The sequence below is a fragment of the Bombus impatiens genome, unplaced genomic scaffold, assembly GCF_000188095.3.
Source record: "Bombus impatiens unplaced genomic scaffold, BIMP_2.2 scf_0582, whole genome shotgun sequence".
NCBI lineage: Eukaryota > Metazoa > Arthropoda > Insecta > Hymenoptera > Apidae > Bombus > Bombus impatiens.
The window spans coordinates 1,290,362-1,305,868 of NT_177001.1; the positions used below are offsets into that span (position 1 = coordinate 1,290,362).

At 32.6% G+C, this 15,507-nt stretch overlaps 1 protein-coding gene across 5 annotated transcripts in view; it reads right to left on the bottom strand.

Annotated features, from left to right (window-relative positions):
- The window catches only part of LOC100743230 (lachesin), a 61,199-nt gene that overhangs the window by 11,918 nt on the left and 33,774 nt on the right, over nucleotides 1–15,507 (bottom strand). The window lies entirely within an intron of this gene.

A 15,507-nucleotide genomic window follows, 5' to 3' on the forward strand; every position in this document is an offset into this window, starting at 1 on the left:
GTTTTTCCTTTTTTTTTTTTTTTTTTTACAGTCTTCTCCAACGAACGAATTTATTTCGGCCAGAAACCGAATTGTCCGGAATTTGCTTATCCGTGGTTAATGGAATCTCCGGTTTTTCTCAAGCTAGAAAAGCCGGAAAAAGAATTAGGAGAGAAATGGGAGGACACACGGACGAAGAACATGAAATTCGTCGAGGGAGCCACAGTAAATAGTCGTAGAAAAGAGAAAATGAAGAAGGAAAGTGAAGAGAAGATGTGTGTATGCACATGGTGGTCCGTAATTCATGGTACAAAAGCGGTCAGCGAGATTCCATTGCTTAAAATAAAATGAAAATTAAGAAAAACAAAATTATTGTGTTTAAGGCTTTCGTCTTTGAGACGATCGAGTTTGAAAATTTGCTTATATTCAAATTCTATCTCCCCCAAAGCAGGCTATAAACAGCAAAATTTTATTCTTCAGTTCCAACCTACTTTCACATGTAGAGTAACGTTCTGGCAATTGTCCATTGCTGTCCAAATTGGAATTGGTTAAATTCACGTATATCTCGCAAATTTTCAAACTCGATTTCCTCGAAAACGAAACCTCCAACGCAATTTTATTATTCTTCATTTTTGTCTTATTTTGAGCCATACAGTTTCCTTAATCCGGTTTGTACCATGAATTGCGCAACACCCTGTATACTTTATGTATATATGGGCGTCCGTATTAAGATCCAGTGGAATTGCATTTTAGACGACGAAAACGAACGATTACGTTTCGTAGCGGTTCTACTCGCTAGTTTTCCCCGCCTGTTCCTTTGAGAGTAGATATTTATTTTTTCTATCTCTATCTTCCTCGTTTTTGGCACGTCACAATGGCGCGAAAATAAAATTAAAGGTCCGCGTCGAATTCGAGGCGGTTTAATGAAATCGTTGCCCACATGCACACGCATGCATATACACAGGCGCACACCAGGCCATCTCTGGAATTTAAATGGAATTGTTAACAAGCCGGCGGTCTCATTAGCATAAACTTTCCGCAACTATCATACAAACGTTTCGGTCGCGATTTATGATCCTACAATATCGAAACATTTATTGGCACGTTTATGGTTACCTTTTGTCGCTACGTTCACTCATATGCACGTTCTATGGTTAATTATGTAAGTATTCATGTTGCTTCGTTGCGTACGTCTTCATCATGTCAATATTTTCCAAACACGAATTCAAACATTCTTTGTTTAAAAATTCATATTGGTTTATTTAAATTTAAATAATTGGAATTTGTATTTTACTGATGTAAGTATAAAAAAGGAGTTCAAAATATATTTAACGATTCAAATTCAAAAGGACAACTTCAAGTTTTATTTATTAACTTATAGTAATGGTAGGAACCAGAGCGGAGTGAGGTTATAAATTAAAACATTAGGTGGCGACATTGAATGATGTAGCCACACCCACAGCTGGACATGTCTAAAAGCATCTTGAATCTCATTGTCTGGCTACAAAAGTGACACGTGTGAATAGTTATTGATGCAATTTCCGTGTTATGTGGCTACGTTGTGTTATTGAAAAATAACATTTTCTATGTTATGTGTTGTAGAAAACTTGTTTTAATTATGCTACAAAGGAAGAAAGAATTCTGAACTGAGCTCAACTAATTGTATAACATTTCTACATTTCTACAATCAACTACATATACACATGTATAATTATTTAATGTATTTTGAAGAGATACTACATATCTCCAATTTCATGTTTTTTCTATCAATTTGAAAAATCAACATTAAAAATCGAAGTCATATAAAACATTCTCATTATACTATGTATGTAGTACGTTTTTATTTTGCTATGTTATATTAACCTTTAAAATCACATTTATTTTGTTCAATGTAATTAAAAAATTAAACGTTGAGAACAAATATTTTAATTATCTTAACAAACAAGTTACTTAGTTAACTTAGTTAACAAGTATAACATAAGCCTGACAAATAGGAGCATACTTTTCTGCATGTAAAATGTATCCCCCCATAGGAATGTAAATTTTCAACCTCAGTTCTCCCGTTCCGCGCAATTTATCCGATTATGGAACAATGAAAAGTGGACTTATTATCAATTTATTAAACAAATTAGCGTTACAAAAGGGGCATATCCAGAAGTTTCATTAGTTTCAAGTAGACTTCTCGAGAGCGTTTTGCTCTGAATATTTTTCGGTGAATTTACGCGTCTCGATAACGAAGGATGTAGCCACGTCCTTTCGAAAACAACAAAACCGACATAAAACGCGATTCTCGCACGATTCGTAACGTTTCCAGATCAAATATGGCGCGGGGTTGACCTCCATTTTCATATATGTATCGCTTATAAATTGTCACGGAAACGAACCGTGTCTTTCATGAAAATTCACAAAATGTTCTCGGTTGAATTTTTGTTAGAACGTTCCCCGTTTCGCTCATAAATTGACGAGTGCACGCGTGTGTTTTGTCTCGAAATTCATCGAATTCGTGTTTTAATCTCGTGGTTGAAATCAGATAAATGAATAGATAGACGTGATTGATTTGTCATGAAGAAGTGATCTAGTCTTTGATGACAAGATTTACTTTGGAATTTCATTTAAATGAGAAAAAGTGGTAAAAAGAAAGTTAGAAGGGTTTGAATGTAAATAGGATAGGTTAAGCCAGCTTTGAAGTTGGATTACAAACTTTCATGAAGGTTTAAAGTTGAAGGTGATGACTTGAAGTTTAATGCATGCTTCGAAGTTATTATTTTCGCTTTTTGATTGTATACACAATTTGTTCTGTAAATTTGAATTATGTACTTCGTTTCATTTTAAAACATTGGTTAGGCGAATATTCTAATTGTAAGATTCGGAATAATATTTCGTGAGAGAAACTTTTTCTGTGAATTTTAGTTATTTTGTTTTGTAACATAATAATAAAATGATTATTAATAAGAATTATATTTCTTAAATTCTGTTAAGTTCTTAAGAAAGATAGTCTTAACAAATTCTTTAGATGAATGTTTTAATCTTATGTTAAGAGTAATATTTTATAGGAGATATGACTGAACGTACTACCAACAATAGGCATCGATGACTTACGGTGATGGTACGTTGACTCGTGCCATTTTTCCCGTTTCTAACTATCCGGCTGCGGAAGTTTGTCCATTAAAACCGGAAGTGGTCGTTATAAACAAGCGATTTTAAATGGTGCCGCGAGTTCGGTGAGCAGGTCAAGCAACACAGACCATTCATGACCTCTATCCATTTACGTGGAAACTCGTCGTTTAAGGATGATTTAGCTGCACCGTTAAAACAAGCCACATAAGTGGCTGAACTAAAGATGGTAAAGTTTAAGGTTAAGATAATGAACTTTAATTGTAGTTGGTCGAAACAATGTGGATAAAAATGATATTGTTCAGAAATTTAAATAGCATAAGTTATATTAAATCAGAATAATTTTAAATTAATATAAAAAAACATTTGTAATAAGGAAAGACAATTTTTATATCAAATACTTCATGTTTGTGTTCATATTCATGTTTCATGTTCATGTTCTAACTATATTGTTATTTATAACTAGACTGCAGACTTTTATGTATTTATAGAAAATTTCAAAGTAGAAAGATGTACAAAACACACGTAATATGCAAAGATGTAAAAAATATTCAAAGCAAAATAGTTGTTATAATCTTCAATGGATAAAATAAATCCTTATGCAGGTTCCACTTCCTTAGTTATGTTAATAAAAATATGAAATTGTGTAAAGGTCCGTAGTCTATTCATATATAAATTTCAATTTTTAATCCCAAATTCCAAATAAATAATTTTTACCGATTTTTAAGGCAAAATATTTCTACAAAACAACCTAACCTAAAAAAGGTACTATTCAAAACCACAAACTTCTATTCCACTCAATATATTCATCCTTTTTCTCTTTTTTCATTCTCATCAATGGAAGATCTCCTTATTTTCCGTTCTAATCACGTTTAAGCTTTTGCCAATAAAATCTGCTCATCTTGTCACGCAACAACGGCAGCATTATCATAACAGTTGCCACATTCAGTAGGGGCACTCATATACCGGACAGCAAGTCAGAAACTCAAAAGGTATGTATGTACATAGTTGTCGTCAAGTGTTCGAAGGATGATCCAGATTTTGCGTATAAAGCAGCCAACACAGAAATGGAGGGGTATCGGGTATCCATTATCATTGCTATTGCTACACAGCTTAGTGAAGTTGGTTCAGGTTTCATGGTTTCGTATGATTACTGCTGCAGAATGCAGGCTCTCCTTCCCCTCTCTTCACCTGTTCTCTCTCAATTTCCTAAACTGGTATGTACTATTCGGCTGCCTCAGCACACACACCACGCAAACATTACGCAAATGTTATTATTCAACTATGTTCCACGGGTTCCAGTTTGCCGATTAACGCCGCCCTAGTGACGTCGATGGTACTTCCCATCCCCCCTTCCGATCCACTAGCTAATTCGCGAGGAAATCGTAAGAGGCCCTAGCAGGCCACTTCCTTACGTATGCCAGTAATTTTCGAGGCAAGTTCCTTGCTAGAAAATATTAAAATTCGAGGAGCAGATCGAGTAACCTGCAGACTAGTTTTCATGGAATGAATGGAACGGCGAGGCGTATGGTCGATGTTATTCAGCAATTAGCTGCGTTTCATGCAAATGAGCTCGGCAAGAAGATCTCTCGGAACATTTTCCTTGTGTCTTTTGCGAATTATTTTTTTATCGAAGAATTTTTGAATTGGAAAACTCGATAATGTTTTCATTGAAATTCTACGTTTCTCTTTTTTTGAGAGGTTAGAACGGATCGTTTGGTAGCTGATTTTGTTTCTTCTGCTCGAAGGGTGATTCTCGCGCATTTGGTCTGTTCGTAATACGCGGGGAATTTGCAGAGGAAATTTATGAGAGAGTTATTGCCGCTTTTTGCAATGTGCCGCTATTCCTTGTTGGAAATCGCCTTTTGTTTTATGCTTCGGTCTGCTTTGTTTCTGTGTCGAGCTTCTTTGTGCGATTACAGGGAATGGAGGGTGGGTACAGTATTGGAAAAAAGTTTGGCCGATTGTAGCAGTTTTGAATCCTCTGATTTCACTATTGACCCGGAAGTCATTTTTTCCACGGATAAATTCGTTTAATATGAAAAGAAATTAATTTTAATTTTTCGTATTTGCAATAACTTAATTTAATCATATTTTATGTGAATTTATTCTGCTTTATGATCATCGTGATGAAAAGTTCAATTCGTATTAAATTGCTTTCCGCATTTCAATTTATTCCATCCTCTTCTACCTTTACTTTTTAAGTACATGCATATAAAAGCCATATAAAACGCTCGCAACGTTGCAAAATCATCATCATTAATAAAACTAATTCATATATGATATATAAATCACTAACAATCACTAAAAAACATCAAATATGCTACTATGAAATAAACCTACAATTTTAAAGGAACACTAATTCCTTTTAAAAGCTCCTATCTTTAAAACTAGGTTCACGCGACGCTTCATTTTGACGTATTTCGAATTTCATGAGGAAAATTACACGAGCCGTTTACATTTTTCTTCTACGATTTGTACTGATTTTTATCCATTTAACGAGACAAATATATATCGAAAATTTATTCTCTCCAAAGCTTTTAGTTATAATAATATTTATAGTTATAAAAATATTTATAGTTTTGAAGTTTTCTACATGTTATACCTATCTATCTCTACGGATACGCGTCAATTTGACGCAATCGAAGTGTCCATGAACCTAATATTAAAACAAAACAAACCTAACCTTAAAGTCTTGGCAGATAGTGTATCTCGTTGCCCGTCAAATAAACGTGACTGGGACGATTGATGATTCAATATGCCTGCAAGCAGCTTCGAATAAAAGGATCAGGGATAGTTTTAATGTATGGGAAGAATTATTTACGCAAGAGACTCTTAGATAGGATTTTCATCGAATTCGAAAGAAATCACCAACACATACGCATATATTCTGTTTCAAAAAAGAAAGATTTCGTTCGCCATAAATTATGCATAGAGATGCCTAGGACATTCCTCATCCACATTGTGGAGGTGGGAGGAGAAGAGGACGGGAGAGGCAAAGCATGAAAATCAGAGAAATGATACTTCCAACGGATAAGAAGTTATGATATATATATATGTAACCGAACAGCATTTAAACCAGGTGAACCCGATTCCGCGAGAAATTCTGTATTTGAAACCCATAAGTAAATGTTATCAAGGCAACTATAAATTTTATCCAGAATCGATACAATCCCATACCCTCATCTCACCCGCTCTTCCTTCCTCTCTGTATCATCTTTCCGGCCATGTCCTATATTCCATCCATGCGCATCTACAGTGACTCACTATAGGCTTTAACTACTTGACTTCGATGCTTTTTAACACTAGGTTTACGGGACACATCATTTGGACGCATTTCGAATTTCTCGAGGAAAATTACATTACAGTTTTTTACTGACTTTTATCCATTTAACGAGACGAATATATGTCGAAATTCATTTTCTTCAAAACTGTCTATGTGATAGACGTATCTCTACCGTAAAGTAAGCATTAATGCTAGTAAATTGGCTTCACTCATCTAAGTATTACTGCAGTAATAAATATAAACGTGCAAAAAGAGTTAATTCTTCAAAAAAGTGAACGTTAAAAGTAAACATAAATAATTCAGCAACGATACTTCCCGTTTTCTCAAGTAAGTGAGACTGTGTCACACGTTGCGTTTTAAAAAGTGATTTGATAATTTCAATTACTAAGTTACTTGCTTTTATTGCAATTTCGTATGTTCAGGGAGCATATGAGGTAAAAGCTTTTTATTTATGGCCCAAGAAATGGGAACCCACTTTCTTCTAGACCACAATGCCTACAGATCAATTTATGCAAATTCTTCGATTCATACGATTTAATAAAAGAACAAAACGATCCGAACGTTTACGTACAGACAAAATTGAGTATACGTGTAAAAATGCATGGAATATGTGTAATGTTATATAACGTTGAATATTATAAATTTTATATAAATATATTTCTCATAGTTTGATTTATAAATTAATAGTGTACAATTGTTGGTTTCTAAGTTGCTTTTTTTAAAGGAAATGCATGATATTGTTCATGTGTCAAATTGACACGTGCCTTAGAGATACGTATAAGATATGTCTGTAAGTCGAGTGTTAAAAGCTTTATTTTATCACTCAAATAATAAATTAAATGGGGGAACATGAGAAATTAAGTAAAAGTATAAAAATTCATTCCATTTAATTGATTTAATACTCAAAATTTATCTGAAAAGATTAAAGATTCAGATCAGGTTTTAATAAATTTATTTGAATATATAAATTTATTTGAATTGATGAAAGTATTTCCATTGGTTAGAAGGTTGTTTGTCCAAACCTAACCTTATCTTTTTGGTAATTTTTCGATCGATCTGGGTGGATTAGATTAAAAAGATAAAGTTAAATAGTCAAAATTTGAAAAATTTTGAACTGCATAATTACCCACACAGCAATATAATTATAATAGTGTTTTATTACAGAGCTAATGAACTTTTAAAAAGTTACGTATAATATGTGCATATATCTACAAAAATTTTCTACGATACGTATAGAAATATTCTGGTGAGGCACTGTATATTTCCAGAGATTGCCTGTTCAGCGTTTCGAAGCGATTAGCCCGTGTAATTTTTGCAAACCAGAAAGCTTACAGAGATGATAGCCCGGGGCAACATTTTACCGACTGGTACCATGAATGCGCATAAATTTTCTGGGGAGAATAACATTACTACGCTGTGAGGGGACGTCGTAGAAGGAAATTTCTTGAGAGGTAAGCAAGAAGCTGGAGACGATACGTTCCAGAGCGTCACCGAGAGTTGGAACCGACACAAGTAAGTTATGTTTTCTGTTCATGCCTGTGTCCAGGTATAGTGGCTGGTGATGGGTGTTTGCGTTTTAAGATGAATTGCTTAGGTGATCTGAATTCTAAATTATGTTTGATATATTTATATATTATTAATCGTAAGTTACTAGATGTAAGATAATTACTAGACTATGAGCATTTATTCGAATTCATCCTTTTACGAATATAATTAACGTGATCTAGATAGAAAATTGTTTCATTTAATAATATATTTGAATGGACTCTGTAATTGTGGTTGATCGTATTTTATGAGAATTTGTAGAGATCTAATTGTAGAAACAGATTTGTAGTAGTACAGTCTACTTTATTAGACTCATTATGTTATTAATACTAAATAGTAATTAATAATGCAGAATTATTGTATAGTATGTATAAAATCTTATAAATGATTTATTTTTGACACTCACGTTATTTGTTGATTAATCGATATGTATCGCTTTACGATAATTTATAATCGGCTATTGTAACTTACTGTGTTTCGAGTTATTTTACGATAATTGTTCATCGCATGACATACATAATTTACATTGTTCAATAATATATTCTAAATAATACCACAATAGTATGTTGTTAATAATGAATAGCAGTGAATAAAAGAGAGGAGGTAAATAACAATATATACGATGAATAATTAAGGTCGACATGATTACAATACTAGATATTGTTAAATATATTCACTTTGCAACCAAAGGTATTAACTGTAATCTGCTAGAATTCACTAGCTCATCATGTCGCGTAATATCCTATGACAGCTGACATCTACAATTCACCAATGACTCGATTAATTTTACACAAATTCACACTTAAACCCGTGTAATAAATTCCACTTGGAAATTCTGCAAACCTAACCTAATAACTCAGTATCGGAGTTCAAATTCAGCTGACTCGTTCGAAATCGAACGACCTATCCATCGATAACCCCAAATTGCCTAGAAGTTGCTGAAAATTTTTTTCACTGAGTAAAAACCACACGTTGAATCATAAAAGAAAGAGCAGATTTAAAAAGAAAAAGGAGATGATGCCATAATGAAAAGCACGTAACGGAATTTCTTTTCGTCACGAAGCTAACCTATCCGAAAAGCTGGTGTTAATTCACAAGAAGTGACGAACCCTTTCCGCTTAACGTGCCGCCATTACATCAAGACACTTCTAATGAACCGGATTGAAGATCTACAACGAGCCATAAACTCCTCCGTGAGATTTGTCGCCGACGTAAAAAGAGCCTTGAGCTTTCCTCTGACACTGTAATTACGATCTGTACGAACATCATTCTGTCCCTTTTCGTTTCTTTGTCCTTCTACGACTCTACAATAGGATTCTCGAGTTTCTGGCGTGTCATTACCGTCGACAATTCGTTTTCGATATCTACCGGATGTTTTAAAGATATTGATTAAAATAGATTTGGTTTTGTATTTTTCTAACAAAATAGTTTTTTTTTTAGACATTTATTATTAGAAAATAACGTAGTATTTAATTCTACATTTTATTTAACCTCTTAAACAGTCATCTATTGACCATATCCATGATATTGAAACTAAAAATTACTAAGCAACAAACCAAATTAACTTTTGACCTTTTTCAAATATAAATGTTGTAGAACATTATCTTCAGTAGAAATGAATCGATGCATTAAGATATAGAGGACTTAAATAAGAAAATTATTACATCACAAAAATTAGGTATCCGAATGAGACAAGTTAACAGGTTAGGTTAAAATCCTTAAAACGTCAAAATAAGAGCAGTCATGGTCACAACTCTATATTAAATCACTGTTTAAAACACTATTTTATCGTAAAAATGAAAGGTCAATCTTTCATTCGCTTCATAAAAATGTAGTATAATTATAGTACGATGAAATAATATTTCGTTACAAAAATTCGTACACCAACTTAACCTATGCAATTAGTTATTAAATTCACCGCAACGTTTCCAAACACGCTGTACCAGATAACTCGGCCACATATCTTCATTCACTGACTGGGAACATTTTCCGAGAGTTCCCCACATGGTATTGTTGTTCACGCTTTTAAACAAATGTTTTCTATTCACCTTTTCGCCACGGTCATAATCGTTTCCAGTCCGGTTGTCCGGTCTGGTTTTTCACATGCCACGCCAATTGAACGTTTAAACGTGAAACACCACCCCCACCATTTGTCATTAACATCTGCCATTCGTGGTAATTTATGTACAGCCATGTTGGCAGTATGGCACAGCTTGATTTATTTTTCGAAAATATGACGGACAGTCGAATATCACCGAGGGGACCGTGTCGATTCCCTTATCATTCATAATTTGCCCTGGTTCAAACACAACATGTCATATATTAGGGTTCTTCTTAAGTCTCTTATCAGATTTATGCAAAAGATTGCTAAAGCAAATTTTGGTTTTAAATAACGACGAATATATTATATAAGTTAAATGATAGCCGCCTTATATTGAAATAGTTAGCACATTTATAAATTCTTTGGCTTTTGGCAGTTTTCATCAAAACTAATTTTTAGGTTAATTACAGAAAAAAGAAATAGCTAAAATTAATGATACTCTGTACTGAAATAATTGTTACATTTATACATTTTTCTCATGATATTAGACAGTTTTCATTAAAACTGAGTTTTAGATTAATTACAGAGAAAAAAATTGTTAAAATTACTGATACCCTGAACTGAAATAATTTTTACATTTACAAATTTATCTTATGACTTTTGACACGTTTCATTGAAACTGATTCTTATATTCTTATGATTAATTATAGAGATAAGCAGAAAGTTCTGATATTTTCTCGGAAAAATGTAATTATTGGATCATTGTTATTTCATTATTAATTAGTTATATCTGTATTTACTAATGCAAATTGAATAATGAAATAACGTATTCAATTTATACTTCATATTATTTAACACGAATAATAATCAATAAGAAAGTAGCAAGATTGTAGTGATGATATTGGATATAAATACATATTAAGTAGAAAGTAGTCGAGATCTAGCATAAGTCAGCCATAGAATCCACAGTATAGTATAACATGCATTCTTATTCTACATTGACATACATATATTAAATTGTAATTTTATAGTTATATTTTTTCAGAACCAAATAATCAAAAAAATAGCTTAATGGTTGTTAAAAGCAAATTTGCCTGATGCTATTTTGCTTTCACACGATTTACGGCAGATACATACCTGTGAATAGGTAAATCAGTATTTATCAGAATTAGCAATCCAAATGTTCAAAGATGATTAGCGGTTCACAAGTATTAGACTACTTGTAATCACCTTTTACGAATATGTATACCACTTCTTTTACCTATATATTATTATGATTAAAATGATTGTTTATACCGTATACTAATTTTTTACCGAATATATGTTTCCAAATATATTGTATATTATTGTATATACAGGGTGGTTGGTAACTGGTGGTACAAGCGAAAAGGGGGTGATTCTACGCGAAAAAAGAAGTCGAAAATATAGAATAAAAATTTTTTCAAAAATTTTTTTTTAATTTTTCCATCGAGACAAAGATCTACAGTGAGATCCGTTATAACGTACCACACGCGTACCGAGCGAAAATTCAAAGTCGATTTTCTCGAAAACAAAGCCTCAAACGAAAAATTTTTATTCTATATTTTCGACTTCTTTTTTCGCGTAGAATCACCCCCTTTTCGCTTGTACCACCAGTTACCAACCACCCTGTATATACAATAATATACAATATATTTGGAAACATATATTCGGTAAAAAATTAGTATACGGTATAAACAATCATTTTAATCATAATAATATATAGGTTAACTTATATTGTAACTTATTTTTAGATTGGTTCCAAATATGACTAATATAGTCATGACAATCTCTCTCATTATAGAGCTAATAAAATCTAAAAACGTTTTATACAATACAAATAATACATACATAAAAATTTTCTATACTAACTTTTTAAATACTTTCCTCAGCTACTGTATATAATAAAGCAAACAATTAAAGTATATGATTTAACAATAAAGAAATGAAGTAATTCAACAATACATTGATCTAAAGAAATTAAGATTTAAAACGTCAAAAGTGCTCCCTGGTAAGGAGACCATGAAGTACGTGACACTTATTCCAGAAATTAAATACACCTTGAGTAATTTTAGTCATTTTTTACTATAAAAGACCTTTATCTAGATCTGTATATACTTTATGATGTACATCCTAGATGAAAAACCGTTGAAGAGGAGAAGGAAATGTTTTCGATGCGCGTTGAATTTTCTATTCAATCCACTAAAATTTTCAGCGCGTCTAAAACGAATCTGGCGCGCACCATCAACTGACATACGTGACTTGAACGAAACGCCGCGCGAAAATAATGTGGTATGGAACGAGTTAAGCAGTACAGTTAAACCTGCCTTTCTCGATTTCTTTCCTTTTCGTATGATTGTTTTTATTTTGTTCCTATAGAGGCATCTCCGTCTCATTTGTACCATCAATATTGAGACATTCTATATGTATCAATGGAGTTTTCGTTAAAGTCCTATCGCGTGGAAATTCGTGGAAATTTCTTGTTGCTAAAATCCTTTTTTCCTCGATGCTTGGTTAAGCCGTTATTATTTCGTAAGCCGGAAACGCGCGCGCTGACAATCGAAGGATGGCTCAAAAGTCAAAGAAAAGGTAAGTTTCAGGAGCAAAGCAAACAGCGCGGTTCGTCAAACCTAACCCCAAGGTTTGAGGTCTGAAAACAGCGCGATAGCTGGTACAGAGAGACTCGTTTTACGATGGCGAAAAGTGTTTAATACCACACAGGATTGAGGAGCGTTTCATGGTACTGTCGGTAAAGCGACAAAAAAACATGCCCGCGGTTTTCATGAAACAAAAATGACCGTCGCTTGCCACAGTAAAAAAGAAATATCGAGGGGAGGGATTTTTGGGCACCCTGTTTTTTTGTATGCTTCGATGAGACCAATCGTCTATGTAATTGTTGTACATTTCATGTCGATAATTTTGAGTGTTTTCCGAAACCCTTTTCCCTACAGCAAACATAACCTACAAAGTATTATGTACTACTTAACTACAACCGCACACTTTCTTCCTGTATCTTTTTCTATTTTGTATTATTTTGTATTATTTTTGGCAATGTTCAAAAAATACAGAAAAAAGAAACGGAAGAATCTTCTCTGAATCTTTTGACTGAAATGAATCTAAACCTATGAAAATATTATACCACCTAAATATTACCGTGTACTTTCTACCTGTATCTTTCTCTATTTTGTATTATTTTGCTTTATTACTGGTAACGTAAATAAAAATTTTAAAGAATCTTCTTTAAACCTTTACTTTACAGGAATTTTAACCTATGAGAATACTATATTACGTAAATGCACTCGTATGTTTATTACTCGTATTTTGTACTGTTTTTTTATCGTCTCTAGTTAGATCAATAAAAATTGTATAACATGAAAAATTTTATCGTTTATCTAAAATATTACGAGAAGCCATTCATAACCTTACTACTAAAGTTTATCTACAAGCTATATATGAGAGTAATAAAACATTTTAATACTGAATTGACTGTTCGTGCGAGTTTTACTTTAGTGGCCATTTGTATAAAGGAATAGCCCAACCCACAATAATGGTCTTTCATAACAAAAAATTTAATCAGATAAAACTGGTTATTTCTGATTCTTTCTGTCAAATTGTGAATCATCGTATCATCGTATCATCGTATATATTGACGTTGACATTTTCAATCAAAAGGCTTGTCGACGATTGATTTGTCTCATATATGTACTTTCCATATAAATAGTAAAAGAGGACCCTACTTCTGATTGATAGCACCCGAGCAGGTGAATTACAAAATACAATATAGTAACACTCTTACCCTTATTGCTAGATGAATATACATCTTCCAGAATTCTTTCAAATTCTTGATTATTTCATTCATCATATAAATGAGTCCTCTGACATAACCTCTGTCTACTGGGAAGTCTTCTTCTTGACAAGACTTAGAAATACATACTATTTTTCTCCTGTCCTCTTTCTCTCTCTCTCTCCCTCCCCCCTCTCTTTCTCCCTGTCCCTTATTACAGCGCCACACTATAACTTTCTAACCAATGTCTATCGAACCAGACCTTTGTAAGGAAAAATTTGTATTTTTTTTTACATAATATTCTTACAATGTTTTTAATTTTTCCTTAAATAATCACTATACTTTCTAATTTTACTACTTACTAATTTTCTAATTATATTTATTATAATTTTCTGCAAGATGCAATAAAGGTCGCAATTATGTTTGAATTTCATAAATACTATTTATAGTTCTATTCTATGCTATTTCATAAATACTAGCCAAAACATACTCTAGTTATTTTCATTATACACCATCGGAACTTATTGTTTTACGATTTACTTGATAATACTTGATGTTACTTAATAATATTGAAACCCTATATTTCGAACTTATATCAGCTATTATAAATTCGTGAATTAGGCATCTCCGATAAAGAATAGTTTTATTAAAATCACACCAGTGGATTCTAATCCTCTAACCTAGAAATTGATTCCAGATACCTCAGTCCACATCAATCGTGTGAACTCGCAGCCAGGACGCTGTACTAGTTTAATATATAGGTCAATCAAGCTCGGAATAGCAGAAAATATGAAAAAATCCTTTTTTTGTTCAACGAACGTATATCCAATTTCTCTTTATTTTTTTTAGTTTTTAAAGTTGCAGATATTTGGTTTCGCGACGAACAACCCACCCACCCTCCAATTCTCGTAGGATTTCAGTGAAGCATTGAATACTAAACTGTATATCATGGTTGTTTTTAAAACAATTTTTTATAACGACCCGTTACTTTTACTCGTTCGAAAGATGAGAAATGGCGCTTTTAAAATGTTTCTGATAATTACGAAAAACCCTGTATAATTATTAACTGAATTTAACGATAAAAACTTTATGAATTATGAATTATGAATTTATACATTATGAATTTAACGTAAGAATGAAATAACATTTATTGTAAACAATGCAGTGGATATCAATATTTATAAAAATATATATAAGAATATATTCTACAAAACTAATATGTACTGAGAAATATTTGAAAATAAAATACACGCATGAAATAGCATTGTTGAGGAAGATTTTCTAATTAAATACCATAAAATATTATTCATCACAGTCAAGGTAAGAAATAATAAATCTTGTAAAATCATTGACAATCTGTTAATACAGAACTCTTTGCGAGTTGTAGGCGTATATACTTGGAAGAAACTCGGGGAACATGAAGTGGTACCTGAAAAGTTTCTTCTATTTACTGAAACGACCCTCGAAGCGTCATATACATTGGAGAACGAAGAAGCAGCTGAAGAACCGTGGTAAAAGAAAAAAGAAGAAAGAATAACTAAAAATGGAGCTTTCAGAGGTGTCAAATAAGACGCTCGTTTTACAAAGGTTAAGAAAAAAAAGAAAATGAAAAACTTAAGGGAAACAGAATGGAAAGAAAAAAAAGCAAGAAGTTTCAGTGGAATCAATATGCCTACATACATATGTATGTATACAGAATGCTTTAAAACATGTCGGGCATGATAGTGAACAAAGAAAAGC